General features: G+C 30.4%; 1 protein-coding gene across 2 annotated transcripts in view; it reads left to right on the plus strand.

Moving 5' to 3' along the window:
- LOC126847006 (cardioacceleratory peptide receptor) overlaps positions 1–26,372 on the plus strand; it is a 135,835-nt gene that overhangs the window by 64,309 nt on the left and 45,154 nt on the right. For both annotated transcript variants that reach the window (XM_050586934.1, XM_050586932.1), the window contains exons 4-5: positions 8,790–8,818; positions 26,166–26,218. The gene's annotated coding sequence lies outside the window, so the exon portion shown is untranslated. The remainder of the gene's footprint in view (positions 1–8,789; positions 8,819–26,165; positions 26,219–26,372) is intronic.

Here is a 26,372-nt window from a genome sequence, read left to right on the forward strand (position 1 = left end):
TACGCTTAATTTAAATAAATCTCTTGCAACGAAAATTTGCACCGATTAGTTTACCTTGCCAGTTTCATCCCGAAAATAATTACCATAATATATTATAAATATCCATGTTGTTTGAATTTAATTCATTCTACCAAATTAAAAATAATAGTCTCATAAAAACAAGACAAATATATCAAAACTTGTTCCCTTTTTTTTTTACAGGAAAATTATTGTCCAATATTTGGAGATGGCTCGAACTGTCTAAAAAAAATATTAATTAAACCTCCCTAATTAATTATATGGATCATTGTTGATTATTAAATGCTTTGAGAGTTCATCCGATGTCTTACCTGATGATTTTTTGCTTGGCAAGAATCTTATATGAAATAATAAGATTATACCACTCCCCTTGGGTCTTCACAGCGAGATCATCAGATTGCTAGAACTGAAATCACATATAATCCTCATCTATTTACCGATTTATCGATCCACCTTTTTTTTAATTTCTTTTCAATTATAAAAAAAATAGAAATTCGATTACAATTTTGATAAATCAACCGACGCGAGTGACAGCCCAATTGGAATTTATCTCATACCCAACTAATCTTATTTTGTAAAATATACCAAACCATTACAAAGCGGTGGCCGCACTCGAATAAAGAAGATTGACAAAGTAAAATAATCGAATTTAAAAAACATACCCAAAAGTAAAGCAGTTAGATTAATATTTAAATTTACTTCAAATGTCTATAGTTGGATAGGACAAAGTGAGATTGCATATAATTTTTAAAAACTACATTTTAGTACGAATTAATAAGTTTTACCCAGGTGTTTTTTTTTTTAAATACTGTAAACAAATGTTTGAAACCGCTTTTTGACTTTTTACAAACAATATAGTTCTTTCTTTGACGTACTTTAAAAGCATTTTCCTGTGGCAATATTATTCGTTTTGGGATAGGTCGTCAACTTCATAATTCTAGTCACGAGTTATAACCTAAGTTGTTCTGTTGTGTTCATTTGTAGTTTGTTAAAGCTGTGATGGTATCAGATTTTTTTTTTTACATGCTTAATCGGCGACGTTAGGTTTATTTTTCGCGTCCAAGCATTGTTAAAACCGCTTAAAAAATGGATGAATTTATTTTGTATATCATCAACGCTGCGACCACGGTTCCATACTCTTCGATAACTTATTATTATCAGCAACTATGTGAAAATATCACAATAATTTAACTAGCTGGTTTCCAAAGAAACGCATACTTAGCTACGGTCGGTATTTCCGAACCCCAAGTCCATAAAAATGTCTTGTCCGTCTCTCGTCTGTGCGCAACCCAAATAAATGTAATATTATTCAAAGGAACAAAGACGTTGTAATGTAATTCCGGGTTTTATACGACCAGGAAATAGTACATAATATACGTCATATTCGCAGTAACGTTAGTAATAATATTTTGATTGTATATCCAGTTTGGGTTAATGTAAACCGACCGGTGGTCGATTTGGTTGTGGGCACTCGAGAAAACTCTATACTTACAATTTATGTATTATGTTGTTTAGCGATTGTACGGTTCTTGTGAGTTTGTAATAAGACATGCAACAAGACTAAAGACATCAACGGAATTGGAACAATCGTAACGTCGGTGTCCAAACTTTACGCAATAATTGCTGTGTGTTGATTTTTTTAATTTAAATATTATAATATACTTTAACGCTTAAAATATTAACGTAGAAGTTACATATAAATATGGGTCAAAACCATATGAAGATTTTCATATTAATGCTTCGAAAAACTTTGGATAATTATAATAATTATTACAAATTGTACTTGGAAAATTCTATTTTCAGTGTTGTGCAAATTCTTATTCTAACATAAATAATCAACGGTAAAACAGAATTATATATTATACATAAATATATATATTTTATATGTAATAAATATTATATTTTATAAGAATTTGTGTTTAAAAAAAAAAAAAATTGAAAACCTTACTTGCAAATAATTTTTATTTAAATCGTGTGTTAGCTAGATGATTATTTTGATAACGCTTTATTCGATTGACGCACTACAGGTTAAACTATTTCCATATAATATTGTTATCTTAGTTTTAACTCTGGAATTACATTTTTAATCAAATTACAAATCTAAGGAATTTTAATTTAATTTTTTCAATGCGATTTGTTCTAAACATATTTCTTTATTGGTTAGCATTTTTGGACAAGTGGATGATGTTTTGTGTTGGTTTTACATGGTTCAGTCAGTAAGTATAATAGCAAAATATCGTTCCCCTATATATTGTACATCCACATTTAATGGACCGATACATCGGTTTCAACAAACCGGTAGGATTTGTACCATTTGTAAACGTTTAGCATGCTGCTGTTGCCAAACATCATTTCGTGCGCTCACGACCATGACGGACTGAGTTGTCTCATCTCCAAGACGTGACGTGATGTCTCCAAGGTATATATATTAATGATATTATGACTCGTATAAAACACAAGTCACGGCACACAGACAGTCTCTCCTCTGGCCGTTTCGTTCAAGCTTAGCATTTGTGCTCTCACTTTGAATACTGTAAATCGACCATGGAACACATCGGCAGGTCTTTATCTCCGGCTGGGAGGTGCCAGCCAATTAAAATATAACAAATAGGTTTGTAAAATATGTCACAGTTTATAACTACAGGCGGTCTACTTCGGTCTGTTAAGTAATTCAATCCAAGTCTAGAAGTCCTGTACAATTTTTAAAAAAATCACTACTAGTAGTAATTACTCTAGTAGACAATATTTCTGAACTTGGACGTTTTGCACAGCGTTCAATATGATGATCAAACATTTATCTGTTTGCATTTTATGACGTATAATTGTATAATCGAATCCAACGTGTTCAGTTGTAATGTACGGAATTCTGTAAGTATACATTTTTGAAACCTATCGTCTTTCCGATAACTATCTGATTATCTGAATATATTATTACATTATATATTTATGTACCAAGTCGCCATTTTCCCACCAACAGAGCGTTTTTTTTATTTTTGACGCCTCGAGTTATATCTTTGTGGAATCGTGTAGCTAAAAAACCCACAAAAAAAAACCATAGTATTACAATATATATACATTGTAATATTATTATCGTATGTGTCCGTCTCATTTTTTTTTTCCGCTGATAAGACGAATTAAATACGGGTATAATTAAATTATATATATATATATATATATATAAATATTCGTGTACACGATTCGTCCAGTTGCAAGTGTGCGATCAACAGTTGTTTTGAAATATCTGAAAAATCGTTATGATCTTCAACCGGACAACTACCGTACCGTGTGAACTGCGTCTGGCGATGGCGATTACCCTTGAGGCCCTAAATCGATTTTTCGAAAACTGCACATTATCATTACCCCGGTTTCACTCAGAGGGATTGTGCGCACCTACAATGTACAACAATATACATAATGTAACTTTGATAAACGACACGACCCGCATTGGTAACGAGCTGAACGCAAATAACGTTGTCACGAATTCCGAACAATAGCAACTTTTGGTAAATCTTAATGTAATATTCTTGGAAAATTACAATTATTGCTGAAGGCGCACAACGTTATACCGTTTTCTTTGTCTCTGTGCTGAAAAAATAGGACTAATCAGGAGATAGTAACATTATAAATTGAGTTACCAAATAATTCCTTTAATAAGTGATAAGAACCTTTAAATTCAGCGATGCTCAGTGCTAAAGCGATGAAGTTAAGAGTGTATCCACACTTCATGCAGATACGTCGATACATGAATATATCCTGCAATCTAATATCTCTAATATCTTATCTCTAATCCACTATCTCTATTATTAATTCACCTCCATGGTATTCCTTCATAGTTCCTTAATACTCCTTCATAATCTTCCATGCTCCTCCTCCATAATGCATAATGACGTCAGGAAAAATTAATAAAAAATGTCTTTCGAAATAATGTTTTTATTAAAATATAATCATCCGTTTAGATTCATAAATTACAAAAAACAAAGAAACAATTTTATTAATATTAATGTTTAGGGATTATTTTATTTTGATTACCAGACCAAGTTGGGTCAGAAATGAGTTTTATACTATTGTCAAAGTTAATAGCTTTATTTATGGACCGTTCTTGTTGAAAATTTAATTATTTGTTTACTACCAATTCTAAAACTTTATTTCAGCATCATAAAATATTTATATGATATAAATTATAATAATAAAATTATTTCACTATCGAACAAAAATATTTGTGACATAAAAACAATGTGTTATTTTTCAAACAGTAATATTTGCATCTGTACAAAAATCAATTACTTTTCAAATAAAAATAAAAAATTTTTTAACTAAAATTGTTTTATTTTTAAATATTGTTTGTTAATGTAAAAAAATACGAATTGTTATATCCAGCCGAACTAATTGTTAAAAAAAAAGAAAATATTTTATTGAAATAATTTACATTTTTTTAAAAACCTTACAAAAAATATTTACACACAAATAGAAACGCCAAATGAATCCATAAAAAAAAATATCAGCCCCATATATTTAGAATTAAATAATTTTTTCGGTTTATTTAATTCAAAAACAAACTGTATACAGAAATAACCAATAAAAATGGTAACGACGAAACTTCTTCAATATAAAATAATATCTTCATAATTCTCGGTTACTTTGAATAATAATATGTGTGTACAAAAAAGGGGGGAAAATGAACCAAAGTTTTACAACACGGTAGTATATTTTTTCGAATATTTTCTTCGACAGTCAAACCAAACTAAAAAATACAACGGCCAAACCCGTTTATTGAATAGCTAATAAGTGTATTGTTCTGTCATAATATGATAATAATATTATTATAATAATATTAAAAGTAATAATTTTAAGACAAATTGTATCTTAAATTGATCTTAAGATAAGTTCGTGCGGGTTAATTCTGGATTTAGTTAGCTGTGAAAACAGAAACACGCATACTCCTTTTATTAATTATTATTGAAATCTTCTGTTTTAGATAAACTTTCCCATCGCCAATTTCCGTTTGGTAACCGATCAAGACGACCTTGCACTCAAACAAAATTATTAATTTTAGGAAAAAAAATATGGATTTATTTAATCTAATCACAAGTATCTTACCGACCAGCACATATTTTATAGCTAAGAAATATACGGGGAAAAAACGTGACAGGTTGATATTATAAAAAGCTGTTTAGCTTATTTTGTTTGACAAACGTGTCCGAGAATACTTTAAATTCGTCATTTTATTTTATTATTGTGAATTCGGTGGGCGAAGATTTCAATTATAATTTCACTCAAGACGGTTTCTTAAATGAAAAGACTATAATATCGATTTTACTGTAAAACTCTCATCCTTATGGGTTTTTTTTTCAAATTAAATTTATAGTACTTACAACATAATATATAGGTTAGGTTTAAATAATATTACTATATCACTTACACAAAACTTGGGCTTGATTTATATTCACTATAGTCCCAGGTACTTCTCAGACAGTCAGACAAACAGACAGATCTTAACGGTAAACCTGTGCGAGCAATTATTTGTTTAACCCGAAATTTAATTAACAACAATAAGTGTATATCCACGTGACAAATCAGCCATCAACTCATATTGTATCCTATTTATTTCCGGCCCAATAGAATGCTAAGAACAGTTGTCCAACGACCTTTACTAAAAAATTCAAATTCAAATATTCTTCTTCCGAAAGCAAGCAAGCAAAAAAAAAATGCATTCTCAATTTACATATAATTATTACCTACTTTACTTGACATGGATATGCCTTATGGGGTCATTCTGAAAATTTGTCCGTCACAAATTTTGTCATTATGGATTGTAGAGGAGTATGGAGGAGTATTAAGGAATTATGGAGGTTAATTTATAGAGATATAGTGGATTAGAGATACTAGATTGCAGGACATATCCATGTACTGATGTATCTACATAAACGACTAATAAAAACAATAACTCATATCTTAAGTAACGTTTATTTAAATAATTATAAAATTAAGAAATTCAACAAGCAGTCGACGTTTGGATTAAAAACTTACTATGAAATAAAAAAAAAAAAAAAAATTGGAAAAAATAAATTTAAGTTGGTAATATTTATTTTGCACAACACTTTTTTTTGTGTAATAACATGTGTTAAGAGATGCACTTTCTAAGTAAATGAGCAGTTTTTAGAGTGCAAGTCTATTTGTTTTAAATGGAACCTGAAGGAGAATTTATCTCAGTTTTAAGAAAGATAAAAAATATTGTCAGATAATTACCATTCAATTTCTTTTTTTTAACAAAAAGTAAAAAAAAAAATACTTATAACTCCCAATATTATCTAAAAGTGCGTTTTTTTCCTTTTATACACAACAAATGCTATTTATATCTTGAACTGTATTTTATAAATTGTGTGTCTATTTATATATATACACTTAACCCGTTGTCCATTTTAAAAGATAATATTACTTTTCTCAACCTTGAATCGAACTCGAATTCAAAAGCATCCTATCGAGTCCTATCTAATTTTCTTTTTTAATTAATTCCAAGACTGGAAGGGATACCGTTTTTTTTTTTTTTTTACTCCGGTTATAATTAAGCCATTTCCGGAATTGCATATTATCGATCGATGAGAATATGGCTGGAAGGCCTCGAGTAATACATATATATATATATATATATTTTTTTTTTTTTTTAATTGTGTTTAATGAAGGGGCGGTGGTGTGTTTGACTCGTTTTTTGGTAAAACGTTTTTGTCATCCTCACCCCCTCCCCCCTCCTGCTCTCGTGAAGGGTAAAATACCTACTACAATAATTTGTTCGGCTTTAAGTAAAATAGAACTCGGAATTCCTTTAAACGTCTCCAAACGTCCGCCTCGTCCCAACCTTAACAACCGGCAAAGGTTTTTATCTGTCGTTTTACTCACGGTAGAATTAGTCTATTCTACAAGCTCATCGGCGTGACGTTAACTCGATTATAACACGGTTTGAACACCGAAAACCGTAAGGTCAGGTATATAATATAATATGAAATTTTTTACCCTCTCTCTCTCTCTCTCTCTGTCCCAGTCTTGCTTATAAACTCCTTCTTATTTCATTTGTACGATTTCCGCCCTGACGATCACAATATTATGGCATGGCCGCAAAACACACACACACACACACACACGTGTACTTGATCTCTTTATCTTTAGGCTTTTGCAGAGTTACAGGAAGAAATAACGTCTCTTGACAAAAGAACCTAATGTAACAGAAGACACTACGCGAAATACACATTTTGTTTTATTTGATTGATGTGTGAAGAGAAACGTTGTTGTTGTTGACACCGTGTCGAAGGTGGTTTTTCTCGACGTCATCATAGTCATGGTTTTCCCCAGTGGAAAAGCCCCAATAATATCGCACGGTTAGGTTTTTATCATTTATCCACCCGTCTATTTTACATACCCGATTATGTTCAACGGTAATTTGAAATTCATTCGGTATGCAATAGTACTGCATAGTAGTTAGTATAAGTAGAGATTACGCTTTATTTAGGCTGTTTCCGCATATAGAATATGTATTTTTAGTTAAATCGAAAAAATACATATTTTTACAAATATAACGTTCAAATCGCCATTGGTAAAAATGCATTAGTTACACAACCTCGGTATTGTATAAGGGAACCTTTCGTCGAGTGATGGAAAAGGGCCGTTTTGCATAGTATTTCAGATAAGTAATCCGTTTTGCATTACACGGGTACTTGTTTGAAATACAATGATAATAATACTGTGCAAAAGGTTTAGTAGAGTAGAGTAGAGTTTTCAGAAGTACATTCTGCATATAATTATACTTATATATAGGTAGGTAAGTGTAATTTATATATTCGTTCAATCGACAGACCAGTTGCCGCAATAATAATAATAATGTAAATTTATTACGGAAATGCAGTATATTGTTAATTATAACAATGCCAATCGATCGATGGTGCATACGACGGTACTTGTCTGGAAAAGGTTAATGAACATTTCAAAAGCGTATGCTTATTATTTGGTAAGACATTCATTAGTAAAACACAAATAATTATTTTACAAACTTCTCGATACACAGTAGAAAATGTATGACTATTAAATATATTTTGTATTAAGTATTACAATTTCAATTAAAATTCTTAAAGTAATGGGATTCTCTAAAAAAAATGTACATTCTGAAAATTTGTCCGTCACGTTTTGTGACACAGTGCTGACGTCATTATGCATTATGGAAGGATTATGGAGGAGTATTAAGGAATTATGGATGAGTATGGAGAAGGATTATGGAGGTTAAATAATGGAGATGGTAGATTAGAGATAAGATATTAGGGATACTAGATTGCAGGACATATTCATGTATAAATGTATCTGCATGAAGTGTAGATAATCGTTATTTGTTGTACTCTGGTCTGAACATTAAGCCGACGGTTCATCAAGTGTATGTCTAAAAGTTTTTTTTTCAACAAAATTCAACAGCTTTTTTATCGAGGAAAACACTGATAACACGAATTTAACCACATGTATTTCTTGTATAGTGTTGTGTATTGTTTTTGAATACTTTAACAGGTTCGCGTGGAAGAGTCTTTATTAAGTGAATTTATCCTATTTAATTTTAACAATTCCATAAGCATCATTACTTTTCTATGCTAATATCCATTGCTGTTGATGCTGAAACAATAAAAAAACCCTAAGCCCAGCGACTCATCTGGGGGGTCCACTGTGCTGGATATTTTGTATTAACTGTTATTATATAAAATATTATGTTGTTATAACATTTTGTATTTTTTATTTTACAGGCCAACAACCAAAAAGGGCACAGTAAACGGTAAGATTTTTCATGCAGTTATCATTATAGTCCTTACAAAAACAAAATTCACCAAAAAGTTTGTGTTTGGTTTCAAATAACATTATTTCAGACCGAAATTAAAATGCTTTTTCTCGTTATAACAAGTACCCAAATTTTGGTTTAAAATGATGTCATTGAATATGAATAATAATAATTATGGTTGAAAAACAAACGAATAAAAATTAATTAATACAAACTTAATTACACGAATTAAAAAAATATATACATATGTATTATATTTGTAAGAAATATTTTTTAAATTGTTATTTAGTTATAATTTTTTTCACGTTATTGAAAAAACAACATAACTCGGTTAGTTCTCAAAGCCATTTAATTATAAACCGAAAACCATAATGCTTTGTTTTTTAATTATTTTTAAATTGGTTACGGTTTTAACATTTCCAATAATGTTTATTTTAAAAAACAAGTCTAAGTTATGATTCACATACATATTTACAGTGCAATGAAACCATTAAAGCTTTGGTTTTAATTTTTAACATATTTTTATTAATTTTTAAGGTCCGGTATTAAATTCTGTTTGATTTAATAACCTAACCTTCTCTGGTTGAATAGGGGGTAGTGATAAGCTTAGACGAGTAAGAAATGGGATGTTGATAATAGGATATTGAAAATTCCTGGCTGACTGATAAGAGGTTATTGATAAGATAATTAGCTGATAAGAGATTATTTATAAGACAAAAAAATATAGTAGAGGATTTTTTATCATTTAAATCTTATCACTTACCTATTATCTTACGGCTCTTATCTCTGATCTCTTATCACTTATATCCAATATTTAATTATTTATATCTCATTTCTAACTGAAAGTGAAAGTGTAACGAAAAAATTGTGACATGAAATTTCTTGTATCCAGCCTAATAACATATCCATGTTAAGAAATCAGCCGATCATAAGACATGTTCATTGTCTAATGCATTTCCTTCGAGGGAAAGATTGAATTTCTTTGTAATTTCAGTTAACATTTTATAGGCAGTTCTATGAAAAAAGAATCTCGTGCCACTTTTTGATTCCTGAATTGTTGATAAATTATACCAGAAAGTTGTCATATACAATTAAAAGCTTGAATAGCAGCATGTATAGCGCTTTTTTTATTTTCCGTGTATGATAAAAATATTGTATTGTATTATTATGATGATAACAAGCGTCTGTTCAACGAAAGTATAAAATATTGCAAGTGTCTTACGCTAGCATGTTGTATATTATGTTGTAAGTAGATGTATTCCGTATCGGATTTTCGTTAGTTTTATGATATATTATTTAATATTCCACCGAGTTCGGTACCAACTCTGCACGCAAACATCCATAAATAGTGTGTTTTGAACCGAGTGTCACGTTTTGCGTTGCTCAAAGGCTGTACGATTTTTTTATATATATATAATATTATCATGTGTTTCGTATGGAAAACAAATTTTATTCGGACACAATCCGTATATTATGATATTTAAGTTTGAAAACAAAAATGTATGATATATTATAATATGTATAAATCGGTTGAAAAAAATTTGAATAAAAAATAGTTTTTAAAATTTCTAAAGTTCCACTAACACAAAAAAAAAAGAACTCTGTTCTATACTTATACTCACTACAATCGTGCCGGTCGTACCGTTCGAGCTGTTTACATTACTATACTATACTCTCCCCCCCTCCCCCCACCAAATGATCTGATAAAAAAGACATTTTTTTTTTAGATCCTTTTAGATAACCACCTATAGTGGTTTTTTTGGGAACCGTCAAGCGACGTCGCTTGGAGTATTCGAAAAACACACGTTTTACTTGCTTTCCCCTCTTGGGTTTGTTGGGCTTTGATTTATCGCGCCACGTTATTACTATTATTATTCTTCTTCTTGTTATTATTATATATAGTTTATCACCCACGCATAGGACGAAAAGAAGTATGTGTGTATGTAAAAGTTTTTTTTAGCGTGACGGAAAACGGCGACAGGCATCCGGCCAGTTATCTGGAATAATAATTATTGTATATAGAGGTTGTATACTATTATCACAGTAACATATAATATAGTTTGTACACTATTACTGTTTTAATGTTGTAAAAAGTCAAAACTGTATCTAGCAGATCCTTAGTTGTAGACTGCATTAGCTAGCAACGTCTATTGTAAAAAAAAAAAACGGGTGTACACTTGATACATTTTTCCTTAGCGCAAATCAATACCTTTGAAACTAAAATATATTTAATTAAAAAACTCGATTACAATACCTTGGATTTTTCTACTAAAACGTTGGAATAAGACAATGGAATTTTTCCAGCTCATTATTTTCAGTCCCTTTCGGCTCCTACTCTTCTCTTATCACTTATATTATCATTTATTTCTTACCTCCAGTCTCAAATCATTTCACTTATCACTAATATCTTATCATTTATCTCTAATCTATTATCGTTTATCTCTTGGCATTTATCTTTTATCATTTATCTCTTATCAATTATCTCTTAGCATTTATCTTTTATCACTTATCATTTACTTCTTATTTCTTGTCTCTAGACATTTTTCTCTTATCATTTTTTGAGTTAGAGGCCGAAAAAGCTGAAAATGATGTGACCCCTCTATTAAGGTGAGCTTTTTGCACTAAATAACAGGGAACACAATTTTTTTTTTCTTAAGTCATTATTTTTTTACTTAAATGTCGAAACTTTTAATTTTTGACTTATCGAAAAAATGAAAACGGGGGGCTTATTTAGGGGTCCCCCAGATGTCGAATCACCTATTACTTACCTTCATGCTGGAACACCCTTTATATATAAAACAATAGACCATTATATCAAAATGTAATGAAAATATTTCCCTAATACCTATTGATTGACTGTTGTTTCATTCACATATAGCAACCTGAAAATTCAATACAGTCAATGCAACTTCCTCTTTTCAACGTTATTATGTTTTATAGCTAAGAAATAGTTCAAAATATGTGTTACACATTTTTCAGTAAGATCAAAATCTGTCCCATTAAAGTATTTTTTTTTATACCATTTATTTTTCGTTTTATTTTCTCGATTTCTTATCATGTATTTCATGTAACTCAAATATATATGAAATATATTTGTGCAACGCCAAATTATTGACTGGAAGAAATCCATCTTGACACCCTTCAAAGATATACTTGTGATGTCTTTGTGTGTATTCAACGCACCAACCGTGGCATTTCGATTTTTGTCCACTTAACAGTTCATTGCCCATTAGAGGTGCTCGCCTAATGAACACTTAGTGTAGAGGAAAACTTTGGCTTTATGTACTATATTGTGCAGAGTGGAAACGATTAACGTATAATAGCACCTGACTATTACCTATAATAATTATTATACCGTTATGAATTCGTTCAGGTCATTTGTAGACAACCGTTTACAAACGTGCAAACTGTCACTAACTATTATTGTTCCACCGAAACAGTCCTAAACGACAACAATACAACGCGTAAATGCTCCTTTGTCTTACAAAGCGTAAAGATTCATTTGTACTTAGTTAATGATCGGTAAAATCCGTTTAAATCTTTGAAATTTAAAATCAAAAAAATTGTGTACTTCCTCTTACGGTGTATACTTTTTTTATTGTTTCTGGAACCAAAGTTACTTTATACTTTCCAAACCTTTTCTTATATGTATACATAGCCTATTGGAAAGAAATTGTACACCTTTCAAAAATCAATAATTTCGTCCTATTTCATTCAAATGAATGTGATAAAAACCCTATAACAATCGACATAAGCTCAAAAAGTAGTCATAAAAACAATATTTTTAGGTATAGAAAAAAAAAATACTAAGAAACCATCAATAACTGGAGCCGTTTTTGTCCGGAAATTCAACTGAAAGTTCTTGTTTGTATAAATTATATGAAAAAAAAATGCCAATAGCCTGCGACCGTCCCTACCCAAACTAGGTTTTGTAAATTTCAAAAAGATTTACCTTTTGATCGTTTTAATTAAATAAATCGAAAGTCTGTTCCTTGTAAATTTTACCTGCTCGAGCGAAGATTAAGTATAATAATACTATGTCGGCGCCCAATAATTTTCATGTAGTCGAGGATTTAACAGCCTCGGCTTTTACATTATTTAATAAAATACAAAAATCGTTTAAGAAAACAATAAACCCAGTCGTGGGTTGACTTTAGAGCATAGACTTTGTCGCTGGTCTTCTTACTAAATAACGAATCGATTGAAGGCACCAAACATAATTTGCTCCACGTTCTAAAAAAATATATATGCCTTGCAGAATGCTTAGGTGTGTGTGTGTGTGTGTATCGGCATTGTTCATGATTGATAAGAAAACAATATTAAAATAAAATACCGGTGAAAAGTTTTGAGAAATTCACTTCGGTTAGAGGAAAGCTCGTGTTGCCTAGCAATCCATTAGTTTGATGAAATCAGAGATGTTACACCTACAATGGTATTTCTGTACAATATATGTGTGATTAATTCCCAGTGTTAAGTCGGCACACGAGACACATTCGTTCATTTAAACGATGTAATTTGCTTTGAGTGACAACACGCGTTCGCTGTGAACCATCTTTGTTGTCAAGACTGTTCCCCCGAAAGCGTATACCTACCTAATAGTATAAACACCCCTCTAACTGAACACTGTCATCATTGCAACGTGTGCAATAATAATATCATCAATCTTCATCGGATTCACCTGCGTTCCGTTGTCTAGACATTTTTTTTTCCACGCAATTCGAATTTAAGTAAAAACAAAACAACATTGTCGGATAACAGATGACAGTGTACTCTTGTTATATCGACGGCAATAACACGAGTTACTTCCCAGTGAAAGGAATTTGTGGCTTAGGCTATTTTTATTTACTTTCAAAAAACTATGTACTGAAAAAACACAACGACTTCTCGACAAGTCTAGAAAAACAATTAAGCGCAACCAGGTTTTGGAAAAAAAAATATGGTAATTAGTTGATGATCCCTAGTGACGGATATTATGTTATATTATAATAATATAAACCGAATGCTTATAATAATATTAAGTAAGATAAGAATTGGCCACGGAGATAGTGCTTAGAAAACTAGAAATAAAATCAAAATGTAACAAAACTACATCTTTATTAAGCTTTTTGAAATAAAAACAAGAGGGATTAAGGTAGCATTAACGGTAGGATATGAGGGGAAATCAGCCGATGGGCATATTAGAGGTATAAAGGTTGAAAAACTGATAAAAAATAAGATAAGAATAACTATTGATAACTGATAATGAACAATAGGAGGGATAAGAGAAAATCGTCCAATAAGAGATATTATTGGAATAACAATGATTGATTGATATTTGATAACGTTAGAACCATTCCGAAAGTTGAATTATGTTTTGTTTTTCTCAAGTTATAATGGTTTTCTTTTTGGATTTTCAACTGTAAGTTTTTTTACATCAATATCGATTATTTTTTCATTAATAACAAAAAAAACTATCAATTCAATTTAAAAATTTTTTTTTTTTTAATGTTTTAATTTCATGTCAAACTCATAATATGCCAAATTTTGTAAAAAAAAAAAAAAGAGGACATGATCTCCATTGCACGGAAGTACATAGGAACATTGATATGTCTTTATATACAAGTATAAGACCCTGGTACTTTGTGGTACTTTCTAATATCGACCGTTTTATTCCTAATCTCTAATCTCTTACCTCACCTCAATAATTCTGATAGATCATTTCAGCATCCAGCTGGACCATCTCTTAACTCTTATCTCCAATCACTTTTCTCTCTGAACCGATGACTTGGATCAATTAAGAACAAATAGGGCAGAAAGTCTGTATTGGTGTGTGTGTGTTAAAGAAAAGAAACCCATAACGGACATTATTTTCATCTCATGACGATTGCTATGGAAAAGTGTATTGAAAGTGCGGCAGCGACCTACATAGTGTGGTACGTTGTTTGTGTACATTAGGCAAGTCCACGGCAGGATTAATCGTTGTAGAACGTTAAGAAATTGCCTTGCGTCCATTGAACGAGTGAGACGAACCGAAATGTGCAACAACATCCAGAGACATAGTAAAGTGCATTTTCTGAGAAAACGGCATTAAATTCTCAGCACTGTTCGGACTAGTGAGAAACCTTACCATTAATCAACGGATTCGCATTATGGAAAAAAAATAGACATGGTAAAAGAGCTTTTTGGCAAATAGACAAACAGCTAGAAGACTGCGTTAGAGGTGGTACGACTAAAAATGTCGAGATAGACAAAACGACTACCTAATTTAAATAGCTATCCTAACCGAAACTACGGTGCGTCAAAAAGTATAAACCCCTTATTTATAACTACTATGAGAGGCAGACAGGCCACCAACTAGCCTGTTATTTAACAGAAAAGTGTGGCTTCATATTACCTAGATAGAAATATCAGTTCTACAGTAATGTCTCGGGGTGAAAGTCAAAAGACAGTGTCAAATTCCTCGAGTGTACTAAAATTGCCATTATAATGAAACTATTAGGGTTGATAATGTGTCTATGACAATTTGCTGTCGTCGTTACCTATAAACAATATAATTAAAACAAGTATTCCCTAATACCTATCGACATGGGCGGTGATTTAGAAATAGTACAAGATAGAATTTAATTAGCTCATTGTACTTGTACTCTCAAAAGGCACCAATTCTTCTAAACTTAAGGAAGAATTCTAAATAAACAGAATCAGCGTCCACAAGATCCGCGAGTAGCTTGTTCAGTGTGATCTTTTAACAGCTTATCTAATCTGTAATGGTAAAAAATGACTGAAAAACATATCGACGTGTACAGTGTTGTAATTCGTTATTGTAAAATAAATAAGTATAATGTTGTCAATATAAGACAATAGTGAATAAACGATCTAGCGGTTGTAAGTGATTATATATTAGAGACAAGAGCTCTAATTAAGTTATAATGATATAAAAGGATATATGAGGCTATATGAGGATGTACTAAGATATATAAGGATATTTAAGAAATAAGAATATATGAGGATATAACGATATATATATATATATATATAAGGATAGTCAAATGAATTTGTTAGGTAGGCACTTACTTGCTGGCGAGCCACGGAAATTGATTTATGTGAAATGTGAAATATTCACAACTGTCACTTCCTAACAACTGTCCTCGATATCAGGACATATCCATGTATTGATGTATCTACATGTTAGTGTGGACACTCTTAACTGAGTATACGCAGTTACCAATTTCAAAGGGAATGGGTGAATTTTTTGCCCAATAAAGTACATCGGATGTAAGATTTCTGGTGCAGATTCAAAAGTAAAAGCCAAAGTAGACAAAGTAATGTAAACGGTTTTGCTCTACACCTGCTGCACACAAAACCGTTTTTGTATAACCGCCGCCAGCTGCGTGCTATAGTGAACCGTTAAGAGGCGCCTCCGAATGGATTTGCAATGTCTTATTGCGATTAAGTCATCGCCCGGCGGTTTGACTAGGGGTTTAGAGTATATTAGCCGGCGGTATTGGATACACAGTGATAGATAGAAACGTCGCTAAGTCAGACGTACAAGGGTTTAGCAGCTGACAAATGAACGTTCTGTCGGAATGGTTTGTTTAACGAATAAATCCAATATGCTCGACACACTTGGCAGTTTAATGATTAATGAATAAGTCTATATGGTTAATATGTATCAATTATTTATTTTATATTGCAACAACCGCGTGTAATTTATCACGCGCCTATTGTTTGAACCCAAATGTGTCTTGTTAGATTTAATTCAAACAAATGGATATCGCGGTATTTTTTTAACGCATTGAAAGGTTTTAAATGGTTTTTTATTTTTTCTGCTAAATCCAATATCATTCATGCGGTTTTTTTTTACAATTATTATTATTATTTCATTTCAAACAACGAATTGAATAACTTTAACGACAATCAGTCGGTTTCACCAACATTTGTTAGGAATTTAACTTATTCTTAATGATACTAACAACTAGTTAGTTAAAATTGGGTTTCATCGTGACTTGATAGCCTTAACACATTGTTAAAACGATTGTTAAATTAAACACCCAAAATCGGTTTGTTTAAAAGTTAATAAAATGTATTTATTTATATATAATATTTATATTATTATAGTTCAGAAATTGTTTTATAATTTTTGGTTGACTAATATTTTTGTTGTACTAGTAATATATAAAATAAATTACACATTTGATGAGGAACTTCTTTGTATTGAGTATTTAGAGAACAATAGAAATGACAGCTTCAATATCCCTTTATTAGGTAAACAAAAATTATTTTATGTAGGTAGTTTGGATAAAAAGTAATGGCACAACACTTGAACTTGCACTATAGGTTCAAATATCATAATTTATTGTATTTTGTAATTTAGATAATATTATCATGTCTTGCCTGTCCTGACAATGGAAATAATTCTTATTCTTTTAGGCCTTCAAAATGGAAAAAAATGTTTAATGACCTTGATGACAAACTATTTTTAGAAAGGTATAGACTATCTAAACAGTATATTAAAAAATCATATATAAATTATGTATATAAACCGAAACGTTGAAAGAATGTAAAATAAAATGTCAAATAATAACAAACTGACAAATTAAATAACACAATCGCTTATCAGTTATCACATATCTTAATAACCAATGAGAACGTTGGAATCGAGGTAACCACTTTGATAACCCAACTAACGTTTTGTTAACTTAGCAAATAGAATTTAACAACACTAATGTTATGGTGAAACTTCTTTAATTTAACCAGATGTTAAATTTAAATGGATAATGTTAATTAACATTGTATTTAACAATAGTTAGCGAAACCGGCTGAATATATTTAATTATCACACTCGACATAAGACAAAATGCGTACCGTGACTTTAGAGTTTAGTCCAATTTAGTTTAGGTTAGTATTTTATTAAAAAAAAAAAAGTCGAGGTAGGTACCTACTTAACGTTTACTCCTTCGATGGATCGACTGCGGTCGATGGTCGTGACAAAGTATCCTTTAACCTAACCCGAGTTGTTATGATGTATTATGAAAGTTTTCGGTGTGGCGTCAAGTTCAGTAGCAATCAATTATTATCAACCAAATATCAACATCCTTAGCGACGATGGAACTTTTCCAAAGTCGGCCCAATGTAAAACATATTATTATATTGTATAAATGATAGCACGCTATTGATTGATATTCTGTTTGCCTCCGTCTACGTTAAAGGAACTAGGAACGTCTGGAAAAATAAACAATTAAACATTTCATATTTTTCGCAAATGAGTCCAGTATTTATACCGAGGTCGTTAACAAAGGAGAAAACGTTCCATCAATCTTTTGCAATTCAAAATGGACTTTGTGTGGACGCCAAAGAAAACGGGTCAATGTCAAGTCGACCGGGCTGCCGTTATTCTGACAATGTTGAACACCTTTAAAAGAAGAAAAAATAAGGTTTGAGAAAAAAATAAAACGTCAACCACAAGGAGAAAAAATCAATATAATGTCCGGCCAAGAAACTTAATATTTTTTTCTGTAACAATATAATAAGTATGAACCTATTAAAATGTCAAAGATGATCAAAAACAATCAATGTAGCGATTGTCGTGGTAAAAACAACTAATATAAATTGATAAGTCTCAACAAACCACGTTAGTTAATGAAATTTTAGGCTTAATAGCAAGCACAGTGTTCTCATTTCAACAAACTTATAATTTTTTATTTAACTAGTAAATCCTAATTTGATTTAGTAATGATATAGGTGAGGTGATGATTTTTGGTAATTTTTCTTGACCATTTTCCGTATCTGGTGATTAATCAAATTAAACGGTTTTTATTATAAAAAAAAAAATGGTACAGAAACAAATTAATTATTTCTTTTTAGTACAAATAAAATGGGTTTAAAAATATGTAAATATCGCTCTTCGTAATTAAATTTAAATTAACATAATTTCAAAAACTAAACAAGAACAATAAATAACATTTATGTTGTATATTATATTTATATTGTGTTTCACTTCATGCCAACCCAAAAATTGCACACACACACAAAATACAAATATTTGATTAGGTATAACATGTTTGAAACGTACATAATCAGCCTGTTTCACCAACTATTAATAAATAAACTCTTCACATCATGTTAGTTAACAATTTAAATAAATTTAACATGTGGTTAAATTAAGTAAGTTTCATCATAACATTATTATTATTAAATTCTATTTGTTAAGTTAACAAAAGTTTTATAATAAAATCTCAAATAGTAATGTATAATTCGATCAATGACATTTTGACATACCAATTAACTTTTTAAGACAATTATAATATTATCACTTATCAGTTATCACATTTCGTGATAACCAATGAGAGCGTTGGAATCAAGGTAACCGCTTTGATAACCTAAGTAACATTTCGTTAACTTAACAATTATATTTTAACAATAATAATGCTATGGTGAAACTTACTTAATTTAACCAGATGTTAAATTTAAATGAATAGTGAACTAACATTTTGTTAAGAGTGTATTTTATAATAGTTGGTGTATAAGTTAAATCCTTAGCAAATGTTGGTAAAATCGGTTGAATATGTGTTATTAACATTTGATTTCCTGTAAAAATATGATTTAAAAATATTGTAACAACTGATAAAAAAATGTTGTAATTATTTCTTTTCCGAGTCTTAGTGACAATATACTTTAATGTATTGTGTGTGGGGCTAAGGTATATTATAGGGGTTCGTTGCTAGTGGATATGGATAGTGTTTAAACGTGAAGGTACATAATAGGTAACCGTTATGGCGGAGATAAAAGAAAGCAGTCGAATAAATGTTTTGAGGTTAACGCGCATTGTGTTCAGAAGTCTTGGGATTGGCAATAATAGAAAAATAAATCTACGGCAGACACGCAATTCGATTATAAGTCGCGTTTAGGCACACAAACTTTACACGACAAACTAATCACGCGACAGGTTTTTTTCCCCCTTAATAGTCGTCGTTCCGGCTTAACGTTTCTTTATTAGGAAAATCACGACTTAACCATTACAATAATATATACTTGTGATATTTTTTGACTCGAGACGCAACAAAATATGGACGTTCGGATAGTGGTTTTTTTTTACACATTTCTTTTGTTTTCAAACAACGCGTACAACGTCGTTTGGTGATACTTATTTGGAAGTTTTAAAAAAAACAAGTTAATTATATACGAGTGTGTTAATAAGTAAAATCAGAAAAACATGCAAGATGATTATTATGTTGTGTAACAAATACAATACAATAAATTTGAGGTTATCTTGTTGATAACAAATTGATAACGTTATATGTACAACTCATAATATTACCTATATTACATCTCTTTGAACATTTTTTTTTTTAACATACCATTACTTTACAATTATTACATTATAATATTATAATAATGTTTTACCGAAAGTCTAAGGAAAAAGTGACATATCAACTTGAAGAAAATTATGTTCATTTAATTTTTGTTTCTCTTAACAACCTAATTTGGTATTTTTATTTTAGATAATTTAACAAGTAGTTGTATTTATATTACCATTATTACAGCTGTTATTCAAACATTAAATAAAATATAATACACGAATAAAAGATAACTAATAAGTAATAAATTAAGAAAATTCATTTAAATTATTAACAAATTATGAGTCCAACATTAATTGAATATTTAATTATACTAACTACTAGTTAAGTTTTGGTAAAAAAGCTAAGCTATACACGACTGCAGTCATTTTTCTCCTCCATATTTCTATTCTTATTTTGGCAACCACTTAATGTCGTTTTCCCCTATTTAATAGACAAATTAATTACATAATTAAACGAACCCTGTTATTTACAACTAATTGACTCGTACACAACCTAGAGGCAGCAGTAGGCTTATTAATGTGTAAAAAGTGAAATTACAAAAACTTTGCTGTCAGTGAAAACTAACCCAGGGGAGCTAAGAGGGCTGTAATGGCCTTCCTTTCAACCCTTCGTCCGTGGTGTTAGTTTTTTTTTTCTACACTAGGGTGGTCCAAGTAATGTAAAATTCTGTATATTATTATTATGTAAGACGTTTAGACAACCGCATGTTATGTACATACTCGCCAAAGCACACACACCAGAAAACTAATTCGGTGGCCACGTTGTCTCGATCGATAACCATTATTATTGTTGCATAGTTATTAGACTCTACCTATTACACATATTGCGGTTTTCCTGTGCCAAGACTGAGGTTATGTATATAGTATACTTAAGTGGTACAACTTGCTGTGTCTGCTACTGCTGCTGAAATATGCCTGCGGTTAAATTTACACGTGTTGTCCTACGACGGCAACCGAGATTAATGTGTAGGTATAATAATAATATAATACACACATAGCAGTGTTACCGTAGATCGTCCATATCATCTTGTCCGTGTAACTTACCCAACATAATGTATATAATAATAATAATAATGCGAACATCAACAACGCATACTATATATAATGTACTATTGCCATTCTGTTGCGGTCGGATTTATGTATGTTACTCCGACCTGGGCGAATATTACAACTTAATTGAAAAATATTTGATTATAAACATGAACAAATTAAAAAGGTTAAAGTACATACCTACATGATAAAAATGATGTATAACGCAATATAATTTGTCGAACGATGAACGCGGCTGTCCGGTGTTGTGCACCGTCGACTCTATTAATTTTTCTACAGTTTTTTTTTTATGTACACACACCTTATTTAGTAATGTGGATTTTAGGTAAAAAAATCGTTGCCTACTTGCACCCTCTCCCCATCCCCTTCTTGGTGGTAAATTCACGTTATTTAATTTAAATTATGAAAATTCTCGTTATTTAGAAACAAATTAATTTATAAAAATCAACTTGCCGACAGTCTTAATTGGCTCCGTTAATATGTTTATAATTTAAACCAAAAATACTGTAAAGAATGATATTGACTTTAGTCGAACTTTGAGAGAGCAAGAATTTTTATCATTTATATCTTATCACTTATCCATTATCTTTCGGCTCTTATCTCTAATCGTTTATCATTTATCAATTATCTCTAATCTCTTATCACTTATATCCATAGATATATATATATTAATACTACTAGATAGCCGTCTTCGAATTATCAGTGAAGCCTACGCCATATGCAATGTAGACACAATCGGTAAACAAACGTTATCAATATTAGGCTTTATCATCTTGTATAAATTACCCATAGTCCTTTTGCTAGGTCTATGAAATTACCTTATGCCTTTATCATTTTTACCCGTTGTTGTTATATCATTGATAACGTTTGTTTATCGATTGTGCCTACGTTGCGTATGGCGGCGACTTCAACTAGTTTCAGGGTGATTATGACAAAGACGGCTATCTAGTATTGGTATATATCTATGCTTATATCTAATATCTTATCATTTATTTCTAATCTCTAACTGAAAGTGAAGGTGTCACTTATCGCTTACCTCTAATATCTTATCATCTATATCCAATATCATATCATTTATATCTCATCTCTAACTAAAGTGAAATTTTCTAACTTTTACTCAAGAAAGCGATTGAAAAAAAAAAATTATGTTTTAAAATTATTTCAAAACGTAAAGCTTAAACTATAAAACTGTTTAAAACTATAATTCTTGAATATATCTATAATTATTGAAAAAAAACGCTCAAACTATTAGGGTACTCAACGTATTAGGGTTTTTTTTTTGATATTTCAATGCAACCATCTTTCTCGGCCGCAAAAATGTAATTAGGAAAATCCACATAGTTTCATCCTTTTCGCTTCTAAATTACTTTTCAATCTTTGCGGTTGCGGCCGGCGATAAATCGCACGAAAACATACAAAATACAAATTGCACAAGTAGACGGTAAAACATATTATCGGTTACCCGTGGCAAATTATTCACAAGGCACCGGCGGAAATCCTATCTTCGCCAAGTTAAATTACACCGGTCGTAACAAATATCGTTGTAACTGATTAATTACAGTGAAACTATCTTTAACTTTTTTTTTTTCAGTTATACTCTGAAACACTTTGACAGTTACTCCTATATATTGAAACATATCTACATATTTAATAGAAATTACCTTAATATTTATAAAGCAGTTCAATTTGTATTTATTCGTATTTTTCTCCTCTGAAACGGTCAACCCAGACTGGTCGGAAATTAATATAAGACGTATAAAACCTTTAAGTTGAAGTTTTTCGTCCGTGTGCTCTTATTAAAAATGTGTTTTATAGTATCTAAGAAATATTAATAAAATTTTGTGTTATTAATATTGTGTTCGGTTACTAAATATTGAAAATAGATATGATTCCACGTAGAATCGACGCAACCACTTTAACTAGAACAAGTATGTTTTCTTAACATTTTGACTTTCTAATATTTAGATTCAAAGTGAATTTTCAGGTATGAAATTATCCATAACTTGATGAATGCCATGTCACGATTAATTTTATATGCATTTTTTTAAAGCTATAATTGTTTTTTTTTTCAATTATCCCAACATGCATCACTTTTACATACAACATCCTCGCTGAAAACGTTTAAACTGTAGAACGGCCCATACTCTAGTTATAAAAAAATAAATCCTATTACAATTTTTTTTTATTATATAACGAAAAAATCATGTCGGTTGGTAGATGATTTTTTTTTCGACAATAATTCTTGTTAGAACGTTAAATTAAAATTGCACGCGTTTTTTTCTTCGTTTGTTAAATTTACAATATTTGTTGGTCCTTCGACATAATTGGATCCGCCTCTTGAATGTTTACTTATTGTTAGTATAAACTCAGCATAGCAATAATTACAGTCTTGACGGGCAGTACTAATAGTGCGTACTATTCAGTTGATAGATATAAACAAATTATTATTTTTTTCTTTTTTTAAACTGTTTTCTTCGACGTTGATTGATTTTTACGTTTCCAAACGAATCTGACAAACATAAAATATATTGCATGATTTCAAACAAAAAAGTACAATTTTAAACGCACATTAATACTTGTTTGCATAATATGTGCCACTAATGTGCTATTACGTTTGTGTTGACCATTTACACTTTGATATAATTTATTTTAATTTCATCTTAAGCTTTGCACCTTTTTCCAACAGCAAACAAAATGTATAACAATATAATATTATACATAAATTAGTGCGATTTTAAATCTCGTATTATTAAAAAGTGGACAAAATTGTTATCAAGAACAAAATTAACCTAATCAATCAACTATATAACATTTGTTGCCATGGTGACTTTGGCGGGATGGTTGAGCGGACACTATAGATGTATACAATATAATATTATATGTATACATAATTAAGATGTTATAATAAAGAATTTTTAAAAAAAAATGAATTTTATTTTATCACTAGGCATTAATTGAAGTTAGTCAAGCGGAGGCTCTTAATAAGTTTAAATATTTTATGTTCAACTTAAACAGCATTAATTAACTATAAAAAAACTTACAAGCTGGATTTCCATGTTTTTAGTGGAAATTAATGACTTGGCGTGGACACTGCACATTATAAGCTGGGCATAAAAAATAAATAATCTCTTAATTTATACTACTACATTATTTCTAAATAAGAATGTGTTATCTGTTATTTGATATGCAATCAAAAAGCGATCATTAAATAAAACGTCAATAACATGGTACAATTTTTGTTTGAAAGTCTACTTGTTGTCATATAAAGTGTGTCACTTTGTACATAAAACATTTTTTTTTTAAATAAATTATTACAATATAGTCATAATAAAGAATTTGCACATCTTTAAAAAAATAATATCAATTGTCGAGTACCTGGTGTGTATTCTATGTAAATTATATTCGTTTACTGCGGACAGCACAAACGATCATCGTACATAAACCTATGGGATTTTATATGAAATAAACATTGTGTTCTATTAACTTAGACCAAAGCCGTTTGCCTGGCCACAATATACGATTATACTGCATTATTCATCAGCTCTGTGATATATCTTAAAATTGAATCACGTACAAAATAATATCACCTGTCGTCGCCGAGTTAAGCTCTGAAGACCTGTTGTAGTGTATACCTCTAGGTTAGTATATATATTATTATAACCCTCCTAATAACAATAATATATTAAAACTGCATACCTATACCAGGCAATTCTTTTGTATGTAAATCAACCAGAACACACAAATACCGTTTTGATCGATGATTGACAGCGTGTAATAATGTGGCGCTGCTTATTTTATATAAATATAATATTATTATACAGTAGTAGTATGGGTATAAGTACCTTATTGAATAACTACTATTATAATAATATTATAAAGAAGACTAAAGAATGATTTATTCTCACAAACTTCGTTTCGCGTCATCGCATACAATTAAAACGCTGCCAAAGCGTTTGGCTTTCCTTTGCTTTGAGGTTAAATGAAACAGTGAACTGGGCCTGAAAATATAAACGTTCTAATAGTAATTTGTAAAAATTATAATATCAATCCACAACAATTTAAAAAAGTTTATCCTCTTAAATCTTAAGTTAAACCACTTTGAAACATGGCAATTGAATGTTTTTAATATTTATTGATTTGTTGTTATTTCTATTATTCTGATACTTGTGTATAAATTAAGTCTCGTTCATTACTCGCTTACCCCAAGCACAAGTCATGGTTTTTGAGGCGGTGCCAGTTGCAACTTTGATGTTAATTATATGTTTACTTGTTTTGGCAACACATTGATTCATTTATAAAATTAAAAAAATAGTAAGGGGACAATTAACCAAAAGTACTTGTTTGAATACTGGAAAAGAAGATTGAAGATAGTTTAAATCTGAATTTGGAAATTGTTTCTAACAATAATTGTGTTGTCGATTTCGTTGTAGAAGCCAAACAATTAAATTTGTCTAATGTCTATACGAATATTTCTTATGGTTATCATTATCATGTCACGACCGATGACGTCAGCTGACAAAGAGATTAGCGATAAGATAGAAGTGATAACGCATGAGTGATATGTTATCACTCATATGTTATGTCACTATGGTAACAGATCAGCGATAGAGACAAGATGTGGTCCAAATTTGACTGAAATAAACATTGGTTTTTTTTTTTAAGTTTTTGTACTTTTAAGTTAAAAATAGGATGGCTTTGTTGCCTCGAAACTGCGAAGACTCCATACATGGCAAAAAAAAAGTTAATAAAATATTATAACAAATTGCTGCTAAACTTCATGAAATTTGGGAAAACCAGAAAAGTCGTTTAAAATGTTTAAATTTGTAAACTGAAAAAAAAAACCAAAGAAATACAAAATTAATTTCATTAAACATCTACAGTTAAACCCGGGGAACATTTGTGAACTGATTTGTTCCAAGTAGAACAAATGTGTTAATACTTATGTTAATTTTGTTTCAGATTCCATTACCAGCCGGATCGTGTACTTAAAGCAGACTATTATTTCCACAGAGGTATTTATAACAATATAATTGATTATTATGTACTTAATACCCAAAAACAAGACTTTGTCTTTGACAACTGACTTTGCAGCAGTGTGATTTTATCGTTACATTTTTATGATTGTGTTGGCGAAGAATATGTTTTTTGGCATCTTTTTCATTAAAT

This window comes from Adelges cooleyi, unplaced genomic scaffold (genome assembly GCF_023614345.1).
Source record: "Adelges cooleyi isolate 19-005CV unplaced genomic scaffold, UGA_ACOO_1.1 ACOO_flye_CR_arks_rails_tigmint_CR_PRNA_9, whole genome shotgun sequence".
Taxonomy (NCBI): domain Eukaryota; kingdom Metazoa; phylum Arthropoda; class Insecta; order Hemiptera; family Adelgidae; genus Adelges; species Adelges cooleyi.